At 38.6% G+C, this 25,415-nt stretch overlaps 1 protein-coding gene across 1 annotated transcript in view; it reads left to right on the top strand.

The window, feature by feature from the left end:
• The window catches only part of ALK (ALK receptor tyrosine kinase), a gene marked incomplete at both ends in the record, with an annotated part of 722,117 nt that overhangs the window by 431,241 nt on the left and 265,461 nt on the right, over positions 1-25,415 (top strand). The gene's annotated exons all lie outside the window — the stretch shown is intronic.

Raw genomic sequence — 25,415 nt, 5'->3', positions numbered from 1 at the left:
TTTGGTATGGGCGGCTAAAAACAAATATACAGTAAACCATGTAGATGTGTAAACTGCATACCTACATGCTCCATTACAACACACCATTGATTTAAAAAAACCCCACCAGGATTGGCCAATGATACAGACAATGATTGTTGGAAGCTAATGAAAAGCCTGTATGGGTTAAAACAATCTGGTTATGAATGGAATAAGTGTATAGTCAATGAATTATTATTATTATTATTATTATTATTATTATTATTATTATTATTATTATTATTATTATTATTATTATTATTATTATTATTATTATTATTATTTTATTTCAGTTTATATACCGCCCTATTCCCGAAGGACTAAGGGTGGTTTACAGGGCAGAATTTAAAAACAATACAATATAAAATTAAAATAAATTGAGTGCAATAGGTTTTGTAGCCAGTAATGCTGATCCATGTTTGTTTAGGAGAAAACATAATGGAGTATTGTCTTTACTTTTACTGTTTACTGATGATATTGCAATTATAACAAAAATTGAGCAAGAAGCACAAAACATCATTTCAAGTTTGCAGAAAAAATTTACAATTAGAAACCTTGGAGAAATAAGCCACTATTTGGGGTTAGATATTGTAAAGACAAATAGAGGTTTCAAGGTTTCACAAGCCAGTAAAATAACTGGCTAAAATAACTCAGTTGTTAAAGAGATATAACATGGAGCTTTGTAACCAGCAAAAACCCCTATGGCCATGGATTTTAAGGACACTAATGTTGAAAGTCCTGTTTTTGATAAAACTATATACCAATCCTTAATAGGTAGTCTTATGTATCTGAGTAATTGGACTAGACCAGACATTTCTTATAGTGTCAACCAATCAGCAAGGTACAATAATGAATCAACTGTGAGACACTGGCAAGCGGCTAAACGGGTATTGAGATATTTGAAGCAGTCTATTCACTACTCGTTATATTTAGAACCAAATCGTGATTTAATTCTCACAGCCTATGCAGATGCGAGTTTTGCCTCTGATACAAGCACTCGTAAATCAACTTCAGGGTTGACTATAATGTTGGGTGATTCTATAATTGGATGGAAATCCATCAGACAGAAGCACATAAGCCTGTCTACTATGGAAGCCGAATTTTCATGTTTATCAGTGTTTTGTGTTTCCATGTTTTTTTTTTATCTTGAACATCTTCAAATATCTTGAATGCCTTTACAGATGTTGTTCAGAGATGTTCTTAGATCAATACAATTGGAGGGGTTTCTTCAGCTACCATATTATCTTCCAGTAATCCCCACCATAATGTGATTGTGCTCTAAAGAGGGTAGCTTGACCAATCTGCTTTACTTCAGTAATGGTTTATGAGGCCCCTTGTGAAAGTCATTTGCATTTAACCTTCAATCCATAATTTATTCAGCTCTGTATTTCCGCAGTGAAAAAGCAGAAAATTATCTAAACTCTTACAGTCTCAGTGTGGTTTAGAATTCAGTAAGCCCTGACCTTTACCCATAGCCTACAGGACTTTAAAAAGAAACAACCAGTTTTTCTATACAAGTTATCATTAATCATAGGGCACACAACATTGAAGTTTAACTGGCTTTGTGGTTAAAGGCAATGCCAATACTCCTCTTCAAGTAGGAAATAAACAAAGCAGTGACTGGGCTTGAATCTTCCAACCTGAGAAAAAGAAAATGTAATTTACAGTAAGATTTTTCTTTCCATTCTTGTTCATTTATGAGGATTCGGTGACACAAAAGGTGAACTGATGGAGTTCATTAAGTTCAGCTTGGACACAACTCTCACCTGAAACAAAAAGGAACTTAATATATTGCAAAGTTCACATAATTACAACCCATAATTTGAGTTGGTTCAATCTTTAATAAGAGAAAAAACTTTATCACATTCTTTCTAAATAAAATAACTTATTTGGTCAACATTCAACACTTTTCAATTAGTTTGTTTAGCTTCTTGGTTACACATCTGCTCCATGTAACTTGCATTGTAGCATCTGTGGATACTTTGCTTCATGCAGAAGGATTATAAAATTGCAAAATAGATGCTGTATTTAAGAGTATTCTTCATGTAATTTTGGTCCTGGTCATATGCTCGATGCCAGATGGCACCTTTGAAAAGCAAGGTCTTCTGATTTGTGATGTGGGCAGCCAAACTAGGACTTAGTTTCAAGATAGTATTTATGATTCCCAAAATTCTCTGAATCTTTTCCTGGCATGTCAGTTTTGGCATATCTACGATTGTCTTATTATAGCCAGGTCTGGTTTAATCCCATACTATTATCTTTATCTTTATCTTTATTAGACTTATATACCGCCCTTCTCCCGTAGGACTCAGGGTGGTTCACAAGGTTTTTAAAACAACAATACAAAAATTACAAAAATTAAGAACAGTTAAAATGATTACATTTAGACCTTGAATAAATATAAAACCCCAATTAAAATCCAATTAAAACCCCAATTAAAACTTTCAGTCTAGGCCAGAAAGCTCAAAGAGCCAAGTCTTCAGGTCCCGGCGGAATGAGCGAAGGTCAGGGGCAGTCCTAAGCTCTACGTATTTATTTATATGTTTCCAAGATTCTACATTAATGTTAAAACAATATTTGCTTTTGTTCACTTTAATATTTTAGAATGTCTTTCTAGAACCAATTTTAACTAATGATCACATTTGTCCTTTGTGGCACAAGTATGCCATTCATCTATTCCATGTTTCCTGCAAGTTCTGCAACCATTTTTTTATGTTATATAATGTCAAGAGCAAAAAAAAAATAATCCCCAAATGGTATATATTTATACTTGTATTGACTATATGGAGCTACATTAAACATTCAAAGATGTATGCCTTCTCTGCCCAAAACCTATTTGGTACATCTAATGTGGAAAATATCTTTGTGCCTGCCTAGTTTTGCTAGGAGTTCCACTCATGTCTGGCAACCTCTTGAACATCCATGTTTCTGGTGAACTACTGTATAACCATAGCTATAGTTAGTTGTTTAGCAGGATGAATAAGTTCTTTTGGTTTCATTCTGTCCAGTTCTTCCAGTTCTCAATGCTACTATTTCTCATAGCATATACTAACTGGTTATACATCTTTATTAAGAATAATGCATTAAGTTGTTGTGTGGCATCCAGTTTCATAAAAAGCATATTCATCTCTGTTTAATTGTGGAAACATGATAACAGCAGCACGGTTACTGGTGGGACAATATTGGAAGAAGGATAGTTTGCCCACTATAGAAGAATGGGTGTTTAAAATTTCGAATCCTGCAGAAATGTCTAAGATTTCTGCTTATTTGAAAGATCATTCACAGGAAAGATATATTTCAGTTTGGAGGAGATGGATAAATTATATTCAGAACAAATATGGGACTAAAAAGTTCCATTTAGCTTATGAGTAAATTTTAGTGGGATATTGTTATTGGTACTTTGTTTGTAGTTATGTTAAAGGGGAGTTAAAGCACATTATGAATTTGGTTAATTGTATATTATGCATAATTTTTATTTAGAATATGATTATTGTAATTATAATCCTGTATTTAGCTCTGGGAAGTGGGGGGGAAGGGGGTGGGTTTGGGGTGGGAGGGATTTGGGGATATATTGTAAAATTTTGTTTTTGTAAAACTCTTTAATAAAAAAAAATTGGAAATATTTTTCCTATAATATTTCTATGTTGATTAAATCACCATATTGTAACTATTGTATTATTGTACAATTATATTGTATAATACAATGCACTGTATTACTGTTAGTACCATTGTGTTAGTGTGTATCTTATACATTTTTCTGGGCCAGGATGGGTTTTTTGATATTACTGCTGTGTTTATATCTTTTCACTTTACAGTCACTTAGTAGGGTTACTGGGTCTTCATTATATTATGTCTTAATAACATTTTTGAGATTAATACTCCTTTGGCTAGTATATGTATAGTTCTCATATTTCTGCACATTTTAGCTGGGTTATACTTTACACACTCCTGATGCTATTATGCTGGATTCCGTTACAAGTAAGAATCATATTGTACTTGTTGCATTATTTACACACACTTTGCTCTGTTTCCAAGTTTTTTGGTTGTTGTTCGTTCCTTTGTTAGAGCCAAAATTACACTCCTGACTAGGTATTGCTGGTGAGCGCCTGTTACTCGTCCCAGCTTCTGCCAACCTAGCAGTTCGAAAGCACATAAAAATGCAAGTAGAAAAATAGGGACCACTCTGGTGGGAAGGTAACAGCGTTCCATGTGCCTTTGGCATCCAGTCATGCCGGCCACATGACCATGGAGATGTTCTCGGACAAGCGCTGGCTCTTCGGCTTTGAAACGGAGATGAGCACCGACCCCTAGAGTCGGAAACGACTAGCGCGCATGTGCAGGGGAACCTTTACCTTTACCTTAAACAGAACAGAAGTAAAATGATAGAACAGTAAAATAAATAATGTCAAAGGAATGCAATGAGAATAATATATCAATATGATAACCAAAAAGATGGATGAGTGGAGAGCAGAGAGCATGGGGAGAGGGGTAGAGCGGAGTCTTTCATCAGCCTAGCAGTCATTTGCTACATTGATTTCTAGCAGAAATTTCAGGAAAAATAGAAATTAAAGGGGTAAGGTGATTCTAAGGAAATCTTTGACAAGTCTCATCTGTTGGTAGTCTTCCAGAACCAACAGAAACTACATTACATTTTCAACCCTGTTTTGTTTTAAAATGATGCCTGGGATTAAAATGCTGTCAGAATGCTACCTGAGGTTTTAATGCAATCTAAAAATGTCAGTAATTTGACCATTTTGCCTTTGCTTTTTTTTTTTTTTTCAGAAGGTCAGGCAAATAGATTTAACCTTTTATTTCATAAAGTCACAAGCCGAAAGAGTTGTTCCCCAGGATGCCCAGAGGGTTATGTTGTTTTGTCTGATTTCTATACAATTTGGCCCAAAACATTGTACTGCCCATTAAGACACACCTGCTTTATTTATTGTGGTAGCTTTCTCATTGTTTCCAGCCAGTGCTCTTCTGAGCAAAACACATGGAGTGTTGGCTTTCTTGCACAGTCTAATGAGGTAAATAATTGTATTACTGTTGCCATTAAACTATTTAAAAAGTTTGATTGGCACTTATGTGTAAAAGAACAAAGATATTTTTGTGATTTCTTTTGCAATCTGTGGCCTCGGGAGAAAATTGTGCAAAGAAGAACTCTGAACATTAGGTGTGATTCTATATTTATTGACACAGCTGCAATCAGAAACAAATATACTCCATTTGTTTCTGCAAAAAGTATCTGTAGTTATCTCCTTGCCCTCTTAATTCAGCAATTAGAATGAGGATACCCCCCAAGATACCCCCAAATCAATCTGAATACCTTATTATATATGATAATAAGGTTTCCGGGTGCTGCACCGGCCTCGGGCTCAGGGTAGGGGTGGGGGTGTGGCTGTTGTTATGAGGGAGACCTTGTGTCCGCGGGAGGCCACTGTTCCTCAGATAGTCGGGTGTGAGTCTCTCTTTCTGAGATGCGGCCCTGGTGCGCAGTTGGGCCTGCTGCTGGTGTACCTTTCGCCTAGTAACGCAGCAGCAGCCCTGCCTGAGCTGCTCGATGTCCTCTCTGGGCTGGTGGTTGAGTTCCCGAAACTTATAGTTTTGGGGGACTTCAATCTACCATCGCTGGGAGGTTCATCTGAGTTGGCTCGGGAGTTCATGGCTTCCATGACGGCCATGGACCTGATGCAAGTAATTTCGGGACCGACTCATGAGGGAGGCCACACCCTTGACCTAGTTTTCTTATCTGGACGGTGGTTAGATGATCTTGGTGGGGGCTCTCCAATTATTATGCCCCTGTCATGGACCGATCATCATCTCCTGCGGCTGGTCTTCCGTTTTGCCACCCCCCGCCGTGGGTGTTTGGAACCAATTAAATGGTACCGCCCCAGACGCTTAATGGATCCCCAGAGGTTCCAGGCAGCGCTGGGGTCCCCACCTGCCTCCCTTGCTCACAGCTCGGCAGATGCCTTAGTGGAAGCCTGGGAAAGGACAGCCACTGAGGCTCTTGACCGAGTTGTACCCCTGCGGCCCCTGACCCGGTGCAGATCCCGTCGAGCTCCATGGTTCTCTGCGGAGCTTCGGGAGATGAAGCGTCGGAGACGGGGCCTAGAGAGCGGTTGGAGGTCCAGCCGATCCGAATCCGACCGATTGCGACTAAGAGCCTACATTAGGTCTTATCTCGCTGCGATAAGGGAGGCGAGGTCTAACCACTTCGCCACCCTTATCGCGTCCGCAGATAATCGCCCAGCCGCCCTGTTTAGGGTGACTCGCTCCCTCCTAAATCAGGAGGTGAGGGAGGATCCCTTGCAGGGTCGTGCTGAGGAGTTTAACCAACATCTGTCGGACAAAATCGCTCGGATTCGGACCGGTCTGGACTCTGACTGGGCAGAGTCTGACGATCAGGACACTGGCGATCTTGTCGATATCACCTGGGAGGAGTTTGATTCTGTGACTCCGGAGGAAGTGGACAGGATCATGGGGAGACTGAGCACCACCACGTGTTTATTGGACCCGTGCCCTTCCTGGCTGGTTTATGCAGCCCGGGAGAGGACACGCAGCTGGTTCCAGGCAGTTATATCGGCTTCTTTGAGTGAGGGTAGCTTCCCCGCCGTCTTGAAAGAGGCGGTGGTGAGGCCTCTCCTCAAGAAGCCTGCCTTGGACCCAGCTGTATTAAACAACTTTCGTCCTGTCTCCAACCTTCGCTTCCTTGCGAAGGTTGTTGAGAGTGTGGTGGCGCATCAGCTCCCTCTGGTCCTGGATGAAGCGGATTATCTAGACCCGTACCAATCGGGTTTCAGGCCCGGGCACAGCACGGAGACGGCATTGGTCGCGCTGGTGAATGATCTCTGGAGGGCTTGGGACAGGGGACATTCCTCTGTTCTAGTCCTATTAGACCCCTCGGCGGCTTTCGATACCATCGACCATGGTATCTTGCTGCGGCGTCTCAGGGGATTGGGAGTGGGAGGCACAGTTTTACAGTGGTTCTCCTCCTATCTCCGGGGACATTCGCAGTCGGTGTTGGCAGGAGGGCAGAGGTCGACCGCGAGGTCTCTCATTTGTGGAGTTCCTCAGGGGTCGGTCCTCTCGCCTCTCCTGTTCAACATCTACATGAAACCGCTGGGTGAGATCATTCGTGGCTTTGGAGTTGGGTATCATCAGTACGCTGATGATACCCAACTTTTCCTTTCGACCCCAAACCACCCCAGTGATGCCCTCAACGTGATGTCCCGGTGCCTGGAGGCGGTTCGGGTCTGGATGGGGAGGAACAGACTCCAACTCAACCCCGACAAGACTGAGTGGCTGTGCATACCTTCATCCCGGGTTTATTCGGATGTTCCACCTCTGGCTATGGGGGGTGAATTATTACCCCCCGTTGATAGGGCTCGCAACTTGGGAGTCCTCCTAGATTCACGGCTCACTTTGGAAGACCATATAGGAGCTGTGACTAGGGGGGCCTTCGCCCAGGTTCGCCTGGTGCGCCAGTTGCGGCCCTATCTTAGCCGGGATGATTTGTGCACGGTCACTCATGCGCTCGTGTCCTCTCGTCTGGACTACTGCAACGCTCTCTACATGGGGCTGCCCTTGAGGACCACCTGGAAGCTCCAACTGGTACAGAATGCAGCCGCGAGAGTTGTGTTGGGAGTCTCCCGATACTCCCACGTTACACCGCTGCTCCGTGAGCTGCATTGGTTGCCAGTTGTCTTCCGGGTGAGATTCAAGGTACTGGTAACAGTGTTTAAAGCCCTTCATGGCATGGGGCCGGAGTACCTTAGGGAACATCTGCTGCCAGCATCAAGCTCCCTGCGCCCTGTGCGTTCCCACAGAGAGGGCCTTCTCAGGGTGCCACCGATCAGAGAATGTCGATTGGTGGCCCCCAGGGGGAGATCCTTCTCTGTGGGCGCTCCGGAGCTGTGGAATCAGCTACCGGTAGAGCTCCGGATGGCGCCCGATCTTCGCTCCTTTCGCCGCGACCTCAAGACGTTTCTGTTTGTACAAGCCGGCCTAGCCTGATGGGGATTGGTGGGGTTTTTTAATTTTTTGCTTTAATTTTAAATTGTTGTTTTAGAATTTTATTCCAACTGTTTTAATATGGGCAATTATTTAATCTTGTTTTAACGTTTGTATGTAGTATTTTATTCTGCCCTGTGAACCGCCCTGAGTCCTCAGGGAGAAGGGCGGTATACAAATATTATTAAAATAAATAAAAATAAATAAATAAATTTGAAATGGACATGATCTACATGTTTGGGGGGGGGAGGTTCAGTGATGCACTGAACAGTATTTACACAGCAGATCTTGTTATGAGCAGCAATTCAAGCCTCTTAAGAAGCCAACAGTATTCACTTCTACACCTTTCAAATAGAATTTAGCCCTAAGTTATGTGAAGAGCTAGAGGTGGGTCCTCCAAGGCATCTATTATCCCTTAGCCATGTAAAGATAGCCCTTGGTCTTCTTAAAAAGTGGAGACTATAGAAGTAATAGAGGAGATACTGAAGGCCTCAGCAATGTAAAACAATGGTCCCTTCTACCACACTTCTTTCACAATGATTTAACGTGTCTGTCAGGCCTGTCCCAGCTTTGATGTTCAGAAAAGAAAGACCATTTGTAGTGAAAGGTATAATTGGTGTTAACAGAACAGCAAACCCAGATCTGAGGATTTCCTGTGTAATCCCAGTAAATTTCCCCTTCTCCCAGGCCCTCCCCCTGGTTATCCTGGTTATGTCCAATAAGGTTCCAATTAGATGTTTTGGTAACAGTTGCACATTTTGGCACCTTTTTTGAATGGGCATTTCACTTTCAACTGTTGTCTCTGGATCGCACCTCTGGTTCCTTTCATCCCCCCTCTCTTCCCAATGTTCCTCCCCACATTTTATGGCAGACTGCCATCATAGCAAAGTGAAGCAGGGCTAAAGTGGTTTAATAGCAGATCTGACATTGTTTTTATTCTTTTTTAATTTTATGGTATTAATTCTGCTTCCTTGAGATGGAAGTTCAATATAAATTTTAGACAAAAAGCAAAAAAAGAACTGCCCAGTAAATTCTTCAGTAGAATTTCCAAGGTCCAGTTATTTCTTCATTTTGTCAAATTTTATGTGCAATCCTTTCCATGAATACTGAATTCATAGGAGTCATTTAGAAAGGCAATAGAAACTTCTTGTAACACACACACACAAGTTCTTTAGAGTGTTCAGTCAGGCCAGGGCACTTCCAACTGTGCAGACGTTTAAATTATTGTTTTCCATTGTCTTCATGTAACTGAATCGTACTATTGAACTTTAATCCTAGAGTTGAGAATATTTTCCAACAGAATTTCTTTTGGTGAGAGTTTCTAGTAGATTGGTGAGGCCCAAGCTTTTAAGACATTGAAGTCAACTGAAGTATCCCCAATGTGAATTTGAGTAACCTTTCCTGCACTTCAGCCTCTCCCCCATCTCCTATATGGTTTGCCTGCAAGCTAAGATCAATTAGAATGAAGTCAGAATGTTCCTGGATGACTATTGATGGCTTGTAAAATGTTTTCCCTGTGAATGTAGAATGACTTTACATTTAGTAGTGGGTTTTTTTTCTTTCTCAGATCCCTTTTCAGCTAAGTTTCTTTTATAAGGTTTTTTCACTGTTCATAGAATTTCATTTTTATTAGATGTTTGATTTCTATTTGCAGAGGTAATAACAGTAAGAATTTTATTGTGGTTTTCATGAAACCTTGGGTCTGAAAAAGACATGAACCTGCCTTTATAGTTTTTATTACTTCTTTTTTCTTAATTCAAGTCCATCTTACAAAACCTGCAGAAAGTAATCCAACATTTCATCACTCATAACATTGAAGAAGTCTATTTGGATCAGCACTATTAGACTGATCTTGATATTTGTCTTTGAAATTAAAGGGCAGACACAATAAACAAGGAAAGTCTGAATTATTTTAGCTTAAGTCCAGTTAATATTCAAAGTCTGTCTGTCTGTCTATCTATCTCTAGGCCATCTATAAATCCAATTGACTTGTTTCAAAAAAGATCTTTCCTCATATGATAAGGAAAAAGTGTAAGACATGCCTTGTGTTTCCTACACTGTGTACAGACAAAAAAAATCCCCAAATACTTACAGTGCTACATTATTGCTAGACCACAGAAAAATGGATGCTTGAACTTGCCCTGTATGCATTTCAGTAACACAACTAAAGGAACAGGAAAATCAATACAAGCAGGAGGAAATGCTGAAATAATGAGTGATCTTGTAAAGCCTCTTAAATTAATCAGAGCTGTCCCTGTTTGAGCTTTGTAATCAACACATGGATCGCCTCCTTTTTAAACAAAAACGAACTCTCAGTTTGGCCTTCTCCTTTGAATTGTATTGCTGTCCGGGATGCAATTAGCATTCACTGACAGTTCTGGGGCAGCTAGCTAAGATGTTATGTTTTCTAAAGTGGAGGGCACACTCTCTTAATTTTATCTTTCTGTCTCCAAGGACTTTTGGAAGCACAGCTGTAAGGTGGTGACATCATCAGAGAGGAGAAGGAGTGAGGTGGCTTGCATGGTTAGGATGCCAAGTTGGAGGTTAGCAAGCCTGAGTTCAACACCCCAGTGCTGTTGTGTGGTGGGGTGAGCTCTCATCCATCACTCCTGCTGCTGCCTGGGACATGAAAGGAGCCCCCAAATGGCGGCTACCAGGCAACAATGATGTCACCAACTAATCCTTTCAATCTGGAAGTGCCTTGGTGCTTCTGACCCAAAAAACAAAGGAATCAGAGACGAGGCGACACCCACATTTTGAGGTATCTTTTGACACATTTTAGCTTGAGAGCATTTTATAGAAGTAAAATTAATATAGGATATTCTATTTTCTTATTATTTATTTTTAAAACATCTTGGAAAAATTACACTGTTAAATTTTGGTAGTTAGCTCTTTGAATTTGGTGCCATGATCTCAAGAGGTTCTGATGCCTCAACTGGGAACTACCAGCACAAATGTTCAGACTTCTGCAGCCTCTCGTGCAAGACATTATGTATGTTACAAGATAGCAAAGAGGATCATTCCATTAACTGAGCTAGCTAAGCATTGAGTGCCAGCACAGTCAGGTTCTGGATGTAGAATGATACAGGCTCGGTGCCCTCTTTCTCATCCTGAATAAACTCAAAGGACTATGTTATCTCAGCAACTATCCCTCTACAGAGGCATCATGGGAAGCTATAGAATAGTGTTTCTCGACCTTGGCAACTTTAAGCTGTGTGGACTTCAACTTCCAGAATTCCCTAGCCAGCATGGTGGCTGGAAAACTTTGGAACTTTTTTTTTTAATTCCATTTATATCCCGCCCTTCTCCGAAGACTCAGGGCGGCTTTACAAGCTTAGCAGTAGCCTTCATTCTATGTATATGCCTGCTTATTAGGGCTTTCACACACACCCCAAGCGGCATTATTACAAAATCAGCTTAATTGCCCCCAACAATCTGGGTCCTCATGAACTTGAAGTCCCCTCAGCTTAAAGTTGCCAAGGTTGAGAAACACTGCTATAGAATTCATGTGGATTTGGGAAAACCAAAATGTTGTGCCAAAGGCCAAATGAAATGTAGGGTCATATAGAAATAATACTGCTTTTTAAAAGTTTGACATAAGCTGTAAGAAGAGGGAACAGGAATATGCATTAATGTGATTTCCTTTTAGTCCTTTCCTTTAAAGGTAAAGGTTCCCCCACACATGCATGCTAGTCGTTTCCAACTCTAGGGGCCGGTGCTCATCTCTGTTTCAAAGCCGAAGAGCCAGTGCTTGTCCTAGGTAGGACGTCTCCGTGGTCATGTGGCTGGCATGACTAGACGCCAAAGGCGCACGGAACGCTGTTACCTTCCCACCGTAGTGGTCCCTATTTTTCTACTTGCATTTTTACGTGCTTTCGAACTGCTAGGTTGGCAGAAGCTGGGATGAGTAACAGGCGCTCACTCTGCTACACGGCACTCAGGATTCAACCTGCCAAACTGCCGATCTTCTGATCAACAAGCTCAGCGTCCTAACCCACTGAGCCACCGCATCCCTTTCCTTTATAACCCAGCAAAATGCCTTGACTTTGCCCAATCTGGTATTCAGCTTCCTTTCCAAATCAAATAGCATTGACTTGGAGTGGGGCTAATGGGTAACAGGTCAAAGACTTAAAGTATATCAGCAGAGGGTGGATGGTCATCTGTAGAGATGTTTTAATGAATTCTGTACTGAATAGGGGTTGGACCAGATGGCCTCTAGGTTACCTTCCAATATATCATTCTATAGAGTAAATACACCCAACCTGTACAAGAGGAGTTGTGTGAGAACATTATTCAGATGAATACAAATAACCTGAAGCAACCCTGAAAACCAGAAAAAGGAAACAGACTGCTTGTGCAACATCTTCCAATAAATGGGATATCCATACAACTTTATCAGAAAATTTCTGACCACTCAACCCAATACAGCACAATCAGCACAAGCTATAAAAAGGACAACACTGCAATACACCAAAAACATCTCAGTAAAAAGAGACTGTTACAACCACACCATAGCACACAACTAACTAAAGCCCTCCAAAATATCTCAAAGAAATGAAAAGAGCCCAAGAAATAAAAACAGAAGCCACCTCAACATACAATGTAAGGACTATAACATTCACTATGTGGGACAAACAAACAGAAGACAAGCAGAGCTTATCTATGAACACCAACAAGAGTCAGAAGGCACGATGAAAACTCCTTAGTCTCATAAAACATGGATACACTCAACCACAATTTCAACTGGAAGACTGTGAACATTCTAGATAAGCTAAATACAAACATGTTAGCCATTTCTTGGAAACTTGGTATTCAGACAAATTGGCCATCCATACACACATAGAGATAAACCACAATTACACATCATTCAAAAGTGACAATAAAAAAGCTAAGAGGAAAACAAAGAGACCAGAACACATCCTCTCCAGCAGCCAACATCCAGATTAGCAGGAATTAACACCAAACAACCAAGTAGAAAATATATACTAATCAAGGAACCACCAAAGAGAAAACCATACTTCCATCAAACTTGGCAGAGCAATCTACTGTATATAAATCGGGAGTAAACCCTACACTCACTAGCAGTGATGATGTTACCTAATTTGGTAATGAAATGTCTGTAAACAAATATCCAAGGTCAGAGAGCATCAAGATTGAACAATTAAATCTGGAGCTACATAATTTGTCTTCTATTGGAGTAAATACAATAAAGGCTGAGGTGGCAGCCCACAAGGAGAAGGCTGGGTTTTCAGTCTTTCAAAGGGAAAAAAACAACAAAAAACCTTGCTGTGCTTTTCTGCATGGCCACCGAGTAGTAATGGGTGGGAGTAAAGAGCAGACAAAAGCAGGCTATGGACAAGCATGACAGATAGCTTCAATAGCTAGTCACTAAGGTGGTCACTAGATCATCCAAGTTCTAGCAGTCTTACTGAGTGACCCAGTAGTGAAAGAATCAACTTGCCCTGCTCCACTTCCAAAATCCTGCTGTTCTTCTTCTTTGCCAAGAGCAGCTTCTGGACACAAGCCACAGATTCTGTAATTCAATCTCTTTTACTGATGGCTAATGTTGTGGTGGTATAGCTATCTACTGTACTACATATTTAGCTCTCTTATAGCAGACCCCAACCTTTCAGTGACAGGCAGGCGCACATGAGTACAGCTCCCTTTGTGTGAGTGGCGGGCAAAGAGAGCTTCACATGCAAGCGCAAGCGGCCACCACTTGCACAAGGGGAGCTTCACATGTGTGCAAGAAGTAACCTGCCACTTGCATGGTCTGGTTCTAAACAGGCTGCAGCCTAGTACTGGGCCATGGCCCAAGGGTTCGGGACCCCTGCTCTAATAGCTCTCTATATAGTATCTATTAGAGAGGATTGCCTTGCCCAGAGTGCATTAAATAGTGAGAAGCCTTTGGAAGAAACACTTCAAAGAGCCAAAGTCAATACAGACGTATTTGATAATGCAGTAATACAGCCTTCCCTCAGTAGGAAAACCTGATCCAATCTGTCTTTGCAAATGAAAGATCAGTTCTGGGAAGGTGAAGTCTAATTTTTTTATTCACAGCAAAACTATTTGTTTTGCTCATGCCAATAATGAATGAGATTAACATTCTGTTCCACAATTCAAAAGCATCTCTACTTTGCCTTTTCTCTCCTTCCCTTTGTACATGTTCCTCTTTTCTAAAAGTCTTTTTTTCTTTCTTAAATCAAGGACATTTGGACAGGATCTATATATTTACCTCCTATAAACCTCCACACCAAATATTATCACATTGGTCCATATTTCCAACCCCCAAGAGCATCTTTTTTAAGGACCAAAGTATGTAATGATTGGAAGAATTATAAAATTATTAGTGTCCCAATCAATATGAGCTAAATTATTATTTGATGGAGATATACTAATATCTTGATCTGCTTCTGTTTTCTCCATTGGTGTTTGCCATGATCAAATTCAGAAAAAAATGCAGGTTTAAACACACCATACATTTTTCGGGCATAAAATGAGTTAACTTCTTATTTTGATTCAGCCCACCTTTGTCTGAAACAGACACTGTAGATTAAACATTCTGAGCATCTCTGCAATTTGTAGCTTTTGTAAAAAAATGCTTTTCCCAAGCTGGGACCATTCTGCTGTAAGAAATTTATAGCATAATAAATGATTTTGAGACAATAATAATTTTGAGACACATGTTCTAAACATGCTGGCCATGTGAAAAACAGATATAGATTTAAATTTAACCTGCTGAAAGTGCTGAGAATGGTCATAATTTATGCACAAAAAAATGTCATTCTTCCTGCACTATGGAAAAAGCTGTCACACATCAAGCCTTCCTATTAATAGCATTTTCTAAGAGTTTTCATTTCCACTGCCTCCAACTAATATACTTGAAGTTGTGGTTAGATAAGTGTTTTTTTTTCTAAATGTGTAATAGATACACCTCCTTGATGCAATTTTACTCAGCAGGTATTCTGATCATCTCTATGTAATCTCTTTATGATTTTCTGCACCTTTGCCTATTTTTTTTCTTAACACAGAGAACTCTCAGGGAGAGAAAAACAGCACAATGTCTGTAGAGATATAAATAAAAAACATACAACTCAGCACAGTGCAACAATTTCTCCAGATAAAGGGGTCTCATATTGGGCTGGCATAGATAATGCATTGAGAATATCTTCTTTCTACAGCCAGTTCATACCCTCCCCATGATAAATTATTTAAAGGACATCTCTTCTTTTGTAATATTTTGTCTTGCTTTTTATGTATTTTTCCAACTTGCATTGGGAATGGTTCAGTATAATCTAAAGCAACTCACTCACTTACCTCTAATTTTCAACAAATGTATTCAAACCTGAATAAATTTACAAGGGAGTAATGCAGAAAATGTTTTGGGAAGGAAGCAAACAATTGTACTGCATAATATGACAGTCCCATGACTGTTGTTATTGTTATATATTATAAATATAATAGAGTTATTCTGAAATTATGTACAAATCCAACTTCTTATGGCATATGAATTTCTGAGAAATCCAGAAAATTGCATTCTTCCTGGAGACTATGATAACCTGATTATTCCAGAGGTGGTTCTGAGTTTTCCCAAAGTGAATAAAAGCAATGGAATAGATCATCAAGTTCTGGGCATTGACTATCTCTTACCTTTGTAGTGTACCATTGGCTGGAACACCATATTTGGCTGGAACACATTGAGCTCCTTCCTGTCTGGAGCATTAACCTCTCAGAAGTTGGTGGACTGCCTTTGAAACAGCCAGATCAGTGTGGTTCAGAAGAGGAATAGAATGTGACATACCCAGAATTTTAGAATTTGGGCATCCCTATTATTCTGTGATAAAATATTAGAAGGAACTTGATAAATCAGGAAAACACTTCACTTTGTACTCTATTACCACTAAATGTCCATTGAAAAGTCATAAAACAGGATATAATGGCATTTTCCTTATCTATTTATATATCTGATTTATCAGATCAGCCTTTTATCTAGGTGACTGTATCAAAACTGGTTTTGTGGGGATAGCCCTCATTCTCACAATGATCACTCTGTGTAGTAGGATGAGTGTAAACTCTAGTCTTCCCATTAAGAAATGAAAATAATTTAGGGACGTAATAATCTTTTTTGGTGCAGATGAATGGGTAACTATATTTTAAGGAAACTTGCTCTTGCCTGAGAATTGTGATTTGTTCCACCTAGACACTAATCTGGGTGCTTAACCTTAGTATATCTACCTTAATATATAGGTAACCTAGTAAACCATTTTGCTGCAAACATGCCTGGGAAATCTCAGCATTTGACAATTTTATTTTTCTATAACATTTCCCCAAAATTGTTGTGCTTAAAATGCAAATTTACACCAAGCTGTTCTTTTCCCCTTCTCTAGTAATTTCATTTTGATGTAAGTATCACTTGAACTTCTTCACAAGCATGTCTAGTCTCCATATGCCCAGGGGAAGGAAATCAACAAAGGATTTGATAATTTGCATTGATGCTTTTTAGGGCATGGGACTTTGCCACTTGAATCACTCTCCCCAACAGGTGGCCTCCTTCCTGATGTGGTGAGAAATTGTTAATTTTTCTTCCACAGGGAATGTTTATATTCATCTACAATTGCAGATGCTGCAGAACCCAAGGCTAGATCTAGAGAACTTTGAAGTGGCTCTTTTACAATGACTTAAATGATTAGAATAATGAGAGTAAACCAGCTTCAGACTAGGAATTGGACATCTGCTGTTCAATTAGACCTAATTTAGTTTGTTTAGATGTGATTTGTGTCAGTGACATGCAGTATAACTCAGAGTTATTTTGCTGTCTCTTAACTTTTGATTTGTAGCTCAAGGGACCCAACAGATTTACAGAGGCCCCCATCATAAATATTATTAGTCAGGCTTGAATAAGGTTATTTAAAAAACCACATTGCAATCCTTTTAAAAAATCCTAACATTTAGACTATCTTTCCTGGTTTGTTCTCTACATGTGTTGAACTTTTAGATCTCAAAACTGCTAGCTATATGGAGCATTTTGAAAAATGAGATCCAACTCTGGAAGGTCAAAAAGAGAAAGATTGCACTGACAACAATGTGATTAAAGCCAGGGTAGCACTTTTTACAAAATTGGAATGATGCAGAAATTAGTGTGGCCCCTTCACAGGGCTAACTTGAAAATTCATGAAGGGTTCCATAAAAAGAAAAAAAAGAAAAAGAAAAAGACCAATGTGATCAAAGCACACCTCTTTTTATATGTAGTACCTGTATAATGCACATCAAAGAGGGATGGGACTTGACTGCATGGCTGTGGTTGCCATCTTTGTTTTTTTACTGTTCCCCAGGGACACCCCTGATCTCTACTATTTTTAATCAAATCCATATAGGCAAATGATTTCATTTACAACATTAAGGCATTGATATACTGTATGTTTCTTCCTTTACGTGCCTTCCTTCTTAGTTATGGAAAAATAATTCTGTAAATCAGCTCCAGGTCTTCCTTTTCTGAATAGAGTATACGCTGGGTGGTGGCCTGCCAAGATATTTTCTTGGATGAAGCTGAGTATTTAGATTCTATATCACCATAGCAGATGATCATTACTAGAGAATGGGTTTGCCTTAATTCTGCTTTAAGCCTAAGCCAGTTTTGGATGACAGGTTTCAAGGACATAGTTATAAAAAGGTCGGTGAAGGAAAGCTGGGTTTAAAATCCAGTTCCTGTGAATGTAAGTTAAAAGATTACTGCTTAGTTTAGTTTGAAGTAAAATATACTAGGGAGCAACATGATAGCCCACTACAAATAGCTGAAGGTTTGTGATGCACAAAAGATGGAACAGACTTATTTTCTGCTCTTCAGTCTAATTGTGGTTGCCAGAAAACTAATTACTGGAAATTGCAGGGAAATAGCTTTCAGCCTAATATGAGAGGAAACCTAATAGGAAAATATTCCCTTAGGAGGCAAAGGGTGCTTACTAGTAGACATTTAAGCAGAAGCCTGACAACTACCTGTTGGGAATGTTTTAGTTGCACTCCCACTACAAATCTTGCATTGGAATGTGGATAGACTAGACAGTTTTCAAAATTCTTTTAAATCTACATTTGTATTTTAAACTAAATACAAGAAAAATATAAACTTTCCTTTTCAACAGAAGGACATTAACAGAGGGATAGAATCAAGATCATGTGACATGTTAATGCCACTTTATAATGCCTTGGTAAAACTGCACTTGGAATATTGCATTCAGTTTTGGTTGCCACAATGTAAAAGAGATGTTGAGATTCTAGAAAGAGTGCAGAGAAGAGCAACAAAGATGATTAGGGGACTGGAGACTAAAACACATAAAGAACGTTTGCAGGAATTGGGTATATCTAGTTTAATGAAGAGAAGAATGAGGGGGGACATGATAGCAGTGTTCCAATATCTCAGGGGCTACCACAAAGAAGAGGGAGTCAAGCTATTCTCCAAAGCACCTGAAGGCAGGACAAGAAGCAACAGATGGAAACTAATCAAGGAGAGAAGCAACCTAGAACTAAGGAGAAATGTACTGATAGTTAGAACAATTAATCAATGGAACAGCTTGCCTCCAGGAGTTGTGATTGCTCCAAGATTGGAGGTTTTTAAGAAGAGATTGGACAACCATTTATCTAAAATGGTATAGGGTTTTCTGCTTGAGCAGGGGTGGGGGTGGGGGGTTCGACTCAAAGACCTCCAAGGTCCCTTCCAACTCTGTTATTCTGTTATATAACGTGCAAAAATTGTCTGAAATAAAATTTAATTTAGAACTGTCTAAGAGTTTGGGTTTGTACATAAGTATGTAGCCCATTAAAAATGTCTGTTTAGACCACTTTTGTTGTCCATTTTACTTTTAAGGTAGAATTTAACATTAGATGAATGCAATCCATCATATTTTAAGGGGCATCTTGATAAATTTTGTTTTATTTTGTACATTTAATCATGTTTTCTGCCAGCTTTTTGCAAACTTTAAAGTCTAAAACTGCTTTGTTATTACTTCCTCTGTGATTTAGAGCCAAGCAACAAGACAGGTCATAAACATCCACATTTGTAATATTTATGATGCATTGGTATGATACTGCCTTCAAGTCATTCATATTTTTCTATACACTCCCTGAGAAAGAAAACACCTTGCAAATACACTTTAAATGATAAGCATTCTTATTTTTCTGCCTATTAAACAATTTATTAAAAGCACAATCAATATTAATTTGACTTGTAGCGTTGAAAATATGAGAATGCCCCTGAACTAGATCTATTTTCATACACTGTAACTTGGTAGCTACCACTTGCTCCATTTATTTTCTGTTCTCTTGAAGTTCCAACTTACTTTATATCCTCCCTTTAATTAAACATGGGTAAACATTTTATGAATCTTACCAAATATTGAATTTAATTATTTTCTGTACTGACAGTCATAAATAAATATGCATGCTTTGTTTTGACATTATATTGAAAATTTAGCAATGCCACTTGGAAGGAACCACAGAAACTTCAATAATGTACTGAAGCTTCAATAATGTATTTTATGTATAGATAGCCATTGTTGAGTAAGGAGAGAGGTGGGGGAGAGGGAGAGAGGGAGAGACAGATGCATGCATATAGCGTAAGGTTTTCTGGGTTCTTTTGGACTGCTTAACATATTGGACTGCTTAACAGTGAAAGTCTTCATGGCCATAGCATCTTTGCTATTAAAGCAACCTGTCCTTTTTAGATTTCTACACAAGCCTTAAAAATGCAGTTGTTTTAATCAGTCAACTCCTATGACACTTAAAACAGCTACACATTTTTCCCCCAGTTTGCTGTGCTCACAGAAGATTGAAAGCAATTTTTCTACACCATTTTTGTAATGGTTACAGCCCTAGAATGGATTTTTGGATTAATATAATCAAGCCCTTCTCTTCTATAGTTTTACCACAACTCTGAAAATACTCGATATTAGAACAATGTTTCTGTAATCTAATCTTGGCCTCAAAAGAAGTACGGACTGATGAAAAATATGCCAAGAGTAATTTAACCCAAAATCTTTGCACTTTTGGATGCAATATATTGTATAAAGAAGAGAGCTGAATGTAAGATAATGCTTCTACTTTTATAACTTTAATTTAAATAGGGTATTCTGGAAAATGAAATAGAAAAATAATATTTGACAAAAGCTCTTCTGTTATTTGTAGAACAAGAATTTTTAACTCGTTATTTTGAATGTTTTTAAATACTAAGAAATATGTATTTTCAAATATATAAATAAAATTAACAGAGGTAGCTGCTTATTGAATTTGTAAGAAAAACAATAAAAATGTGGAAGATGAGAACTAGGAGATAGGAAAATTAATAAATTATTACTAAGTTAACTTAGCATGTCTCAGCATTCATGCAAAGTTTGTAATATATTTCCTTAACAGAATTATGTACAAAAATATTCCAGTAGGGAGGAACTCAGCTGAAGTGGCCTTAGCCTGACCTTTCCTGACAGACTTCTCATAACCTAATATTTGCTTAATCATTCACCTGTCATGTCTCAGAGATATTTATAGGCAGGTAACCTGGGATATCACCATTTTCCCTCCTGAGTCATAAAATACAGCATTCTTATGTCAGGGCTCTTTCTCACTGTACATTTTCCTGAGATAGACTTATAAAGGTAAAATCAATATTTGTGCAGCATCTTCTTTAATAACTCTTTCTAGTCATCTGCCTAAGAATCAAGAGAAGAATTTATAAGTCTGCCATTCCTCATGTTACCATCTTTTCTGACTGATTTTCTTCGATAAAATATCATTAAATACCAGGATTAGAATTAGGAATCTGGAATGTTATTGGGTTATTCTTTTTCCGTCATTGGCCTTTCAATGGAATGTTTTTTTTCTTGGAGATTCTCTATATTGGATTCACCAATGTTCTCACTTCTGCTGTACAAGGCATGGTTCTATCACAGCAATAAAAGTAGTGAAAGAATTGATGTAAGGTAAACATAAGCCCTTTTCTTGCTGTTAAGCCTGCACGGTGTTAAACCAAAAGTCCCCAAACATATGTTCTAAATTAGCATTTACTGACTGGTTACACTGGTAGTTCAAGGAATGATAATTTAGAAGAGTATCAGATTTCTCAAAAAAGGATTTTAGCAGTAAAGTAAAAGAGTGAATCTTAAGTATTTCATTTAATAGTCTGGGGAAGGATTTGTTCTTTGTATTTCAAAATAGAAATGCATCGTTCCAAATTTGGCATTCCTTCCTTCAGCTTATTCAGTTTTGCCATTTTGGAGTGCAACCCTCTTTGAAGCTCTCCTAATTTCTATATTATAACTTTGGAAAATAATAATTATAGAAACCCGTCTGAACAATATTTTATTCTCAAGGTGGCATATAAAATCTAAAAATATTGTAAAATAATCATTCTTGCCCAATATTGCTTTTTATCTTTTCTTAAAACAAATATCTTCATTGGTTGTTGCTTTTTTAAAAAAATGATAAAATACAAACTAACATAAAAGGGGAAAAAGAAGGGAATGAAAAGGTAAAGTTAAAAACTGATACAAAAAGAAATGCATAAAAATATATAAAAAGATGACCTCCAACTTTTTTCAGTACAGAAATAATAATATCTTTCTCTAAGTTTAAATGAATAATATCTATAATATCAATGCATAGCAACCTTTAAAATGCTAATAATCAACATTCAAAAGGCAAATATTCATATATTCTTAGTTTTAACTTTAAAATATAATCACCTATTAACTAGGAACAATTTATAACGATATATATAACAATCCACAATATTTATCTAATCAAATCAGATCTAATCTTCAAATCCCAAAGATAAAACTTCATTTTTCTCCTTTTCTTGTAGGAAATCTAACTCTGGTCTCCATGCTGCAAGGAATTTAGCCGAATAAAAGCAGTCAATTTCACCATCTCAGCTAGCTCCATTAGTTTTTAAATCCATTTTTAAAGGAGAAAATATCCCACATATAATGATACTTGCCTTTAAAGATACTGTTACATATTGAATTAATATTTGTAAATCAGTTTTCCCCTTTTTGATTAAATTTAGTAAATAAATAAGCAAAATGTCTAATGTGAATGACAGATTAATCCTCCTTGTAGTGTGTTTACAGCAATTTCAGTAAAGAGTTACATAGCCCTTCTCATCCAATATTTGCCGTTCGCTTTATTCGTTGTGATCTGGCTTTTTAGATTCACAAATGCTGTTTACTAAATGAAAAGTGATACCAGGCTCCCGATTGTGTCAAAGAAGCTTTGGAGTTCTGTGTGGTGAAGAAAACTAGACACAAATAAAAGTTGGTAAGAGAAGACTAAGACAAAACAATTTGTTTCTTTATGTCTGTCATATTGTCTTGGTCACATTTGTACTTCTTTGCCCTTTTAGCTTTCTGGTAATAAAATACTGATTAGAGCTTTACCTTGTACACAGTAATGTGATTATCCCCATCCCTAAGAGACAGGTAATAGCTATTATTTCCCCATAACAGATGGGTCTCATGTACATTAAAAAATAAGCTGCTCATTGGGAGCCTGAGGCTATGGACTATGAGCAGTAGCCTATGAGCTCCATTGACTTTTAAACATTTTCTTCTTGAAGAAGAAGAATTATTAGCTTTTTTGGCTGCTGTCACACACTGCTGGCTCATATTGAACCAATGGGCCATATCCCACATAATGAAATTTAATGTGGATAAAAGCAAGGTTTTACACTTAGGCAGGAAAAACCAAAGGTACAAGTAGAAATTAGGCAAAAACTGGCTCAAAAACAGTAACTTTGAGAGAGATCTTAAAGTACTAGTGGATGATCACTTAAACATGAGCCAGCAGTGTGCAGCAACAGCCAAAAAAAGGTAATACAATTCTTGTTCGTATAAATAGAGGCATAGAATCAAAATCAGGTGAAGTATTAGTACCACTTTATAAATCCTTAGTAAGACCACACCTGGAATACTGCATCCAGTTTTGTCACCACATTACAGTACAATAAAGATGTTGAGACTTTGGGAAAAGTGCAGAGAAGAACAACTAGGATGATTAAAGGTCTGGAGACTAAAACATATGAAAAGCAGTTGCAGGAACTAGATACGGCTAGTCTAGAGAATAAAAAGGATTAGGAATGACATGATAGCAATATTCCAGTATTTGAGGGGCTGCCACAAAGAAGAGGGGATCAACGTATTTTCCAAAGCACCAGAAGGCAAGACAAGAAACAATGGATAGAAACTAATCAAGGAGAGAAGCAACCAGGAGTTAAGGAGAAACTTATTTATTTATTTATTTATTTACTTATTTATTTATTTATTTATTTATTTATTTATTTATTTATTTATTTATTTATTATATTTTTATACCGCCCTTCTCCCGAAGGACTCAGGGCGGTGTACAGGGCAATAAATATAAATACAAAATACAAAAGTTAAAAAACAATTAAATATTATGCCCAAGTTTAAAAGAGTAATTAAAAACATATTAAAACCCCAACCCTAACCCATCAAACCAGGTCAGATTGCTCAAATAAATAAGTTTTTAGATCGCGCTGGAAGGAGCAAAGGTCGGGGGCCGTCCGGAGCTCAACCGGCAAGCGGTTCCACAGGTCTGGCGCGCCCACAGAGAACGCCCTCCCCCTGGGGGCCACCAATCGACATTCTTTGATCGGAGGCACCCTGAGGAGGCCCTCTCTGTGGGAGCGCACTGGATGGAGGGAAGTTGATGCCGGCAGCAGGTGCTGCCGTAGGTAATCTGGACCCATGCCATGTAGGGCTTTGTAAGTCATTACTAACACCTTGAATCTCACCCGGAGGGCAACCGGGTGTGAGGACAATTAATGGTGGAACAGCTTGCCTTCAGAAGCTTTAGGTGCTTCATCACTGGAGGTTTTTAAGACAGCCACTTGTCTCAAATTGTATAGGGTTTCCTGCTTGAGCAAGAGGTTGGACTAGAAAACCTCCAAGGTCCCTTCCATCTCTATTCTGACTGATTAAAAGCATGTTTATGTATCTAAAAGCTTTGAAGGCAAAGGGAGACTTCTTTTTAAAAAGTTGTAGTTTGGGTGAACTGTGCAGCTACCAAAGGCTAAATATCAGGAAGCTCATACCACTTCTAATTTTGTCCATCCAATTTTTCTCATGCTGTTTTTACTGGAAAAAAAACTCCATGCTTTCTCCAAAATTTAACTTTAAAATAAGGTTATTGTATAATCACTGAAAATATAGTAACTGAGAGAGTTGCCTCCTCCCCCTTCCCCAAGTTTTTCTTGGACGAAGGAATTGACTTTAGTGTCTTTAATTCACAGTCATCTTTCTTGGGGGGTAAATATAATATTGACTGAAGAATGATGCACTCCTTCAGTCTAGGATGGTTGCCCCTTTCCACTGAGTGCCCAACTTTGGGAGGGACACCCCCCTAGCAAGCCAGATCAGCTGAATCAACCCTAGAAATTAATGGGTTGAAAGATTTTTCAGCCAGGTCACCCTCACATCCTGAGTAATATAATAATTGTCAAAATGATCACTTGAATTAGGCAGTTTTTAGAAATGGAAAGGTATGAGACAGAAACTTATTATCATATTTGCTCCATAAGCTATCACCTAGAATATACTATGAATCCATTAATAAATCTGAGTACTTATCCACTGAGCAACTCCATTTCTGAACAGTTTCTATCTCAATGAACAATTTAGCACCATCTTCATACACAGTCAGGCTTCAGCACACATTTATGCTAAGGATGTACGTCTTTTTTCTGCATTAGGATACTTATCTTCCACTGCATTGAACAGATGAATGTTTTAATGCAGTCAAGTATATTGCTGAATTGCATCCAGTTTTTACATTCACACATGAAAAACAGGTTCTTTCCATTAATGGAAAACATTTGATGCATCAGAGGTACATCATTTTAACAATATAGAAGGCAGTCTTTATCAATTTTCCCTTTTCTGGCAGCTGTTTCTCCCTTATGAATATCTGCTTTGGCTACAAAAGGAGGACATTGGCCAAAATTGGCTCCCTCATCGGTTACTCTCTATAGCTGCTTGCACCTGGAATTGGAACAGCATCAAAATCTCAGCCCTGCTGCATGGTCATCTAATAATTATATGTCTGTAGAGTCTCTCTTAAAAAGGGGTGTCAAACTGCTGGCCCGCAGGCCAGTTGCATCATGCGGAGGCTGCACCCACCCCAGCTCCGGCGATACAAAAAAAGTTATGATATGTTGTGACACGTCACGTGATGCAGCGAGTTTGACACCTGTGCTCTAAAGGCTAGGCTCAGCTCCCTTCACTCATAGGTGATGTGTACAATAACTGGAACCAAATATAAATAAATACCCAATGAAAAGAAAAGGACAAATAAACAGTTTACAACAGTTTTGTGCTTCTTGGTCT

The sequence above is a fragment of the Vipera ursinii genome, assembly GCF_947247035.1.
Source record: "Vipera ursinii genome assembly, chromosome: 1".
Classification (NCBI taxonomy): domain Eukaryota; kingdom Metazoa; phylum Chordata; class Lepidosauria; order Squamata; family Viperidae; genus Vipera; species Vipera ursinii.
The sequence above is the reverse complement of the archived record's forward strand: the minus strand, read 5'-3'. Positions and strand labels throughout refer to the sequence as shown.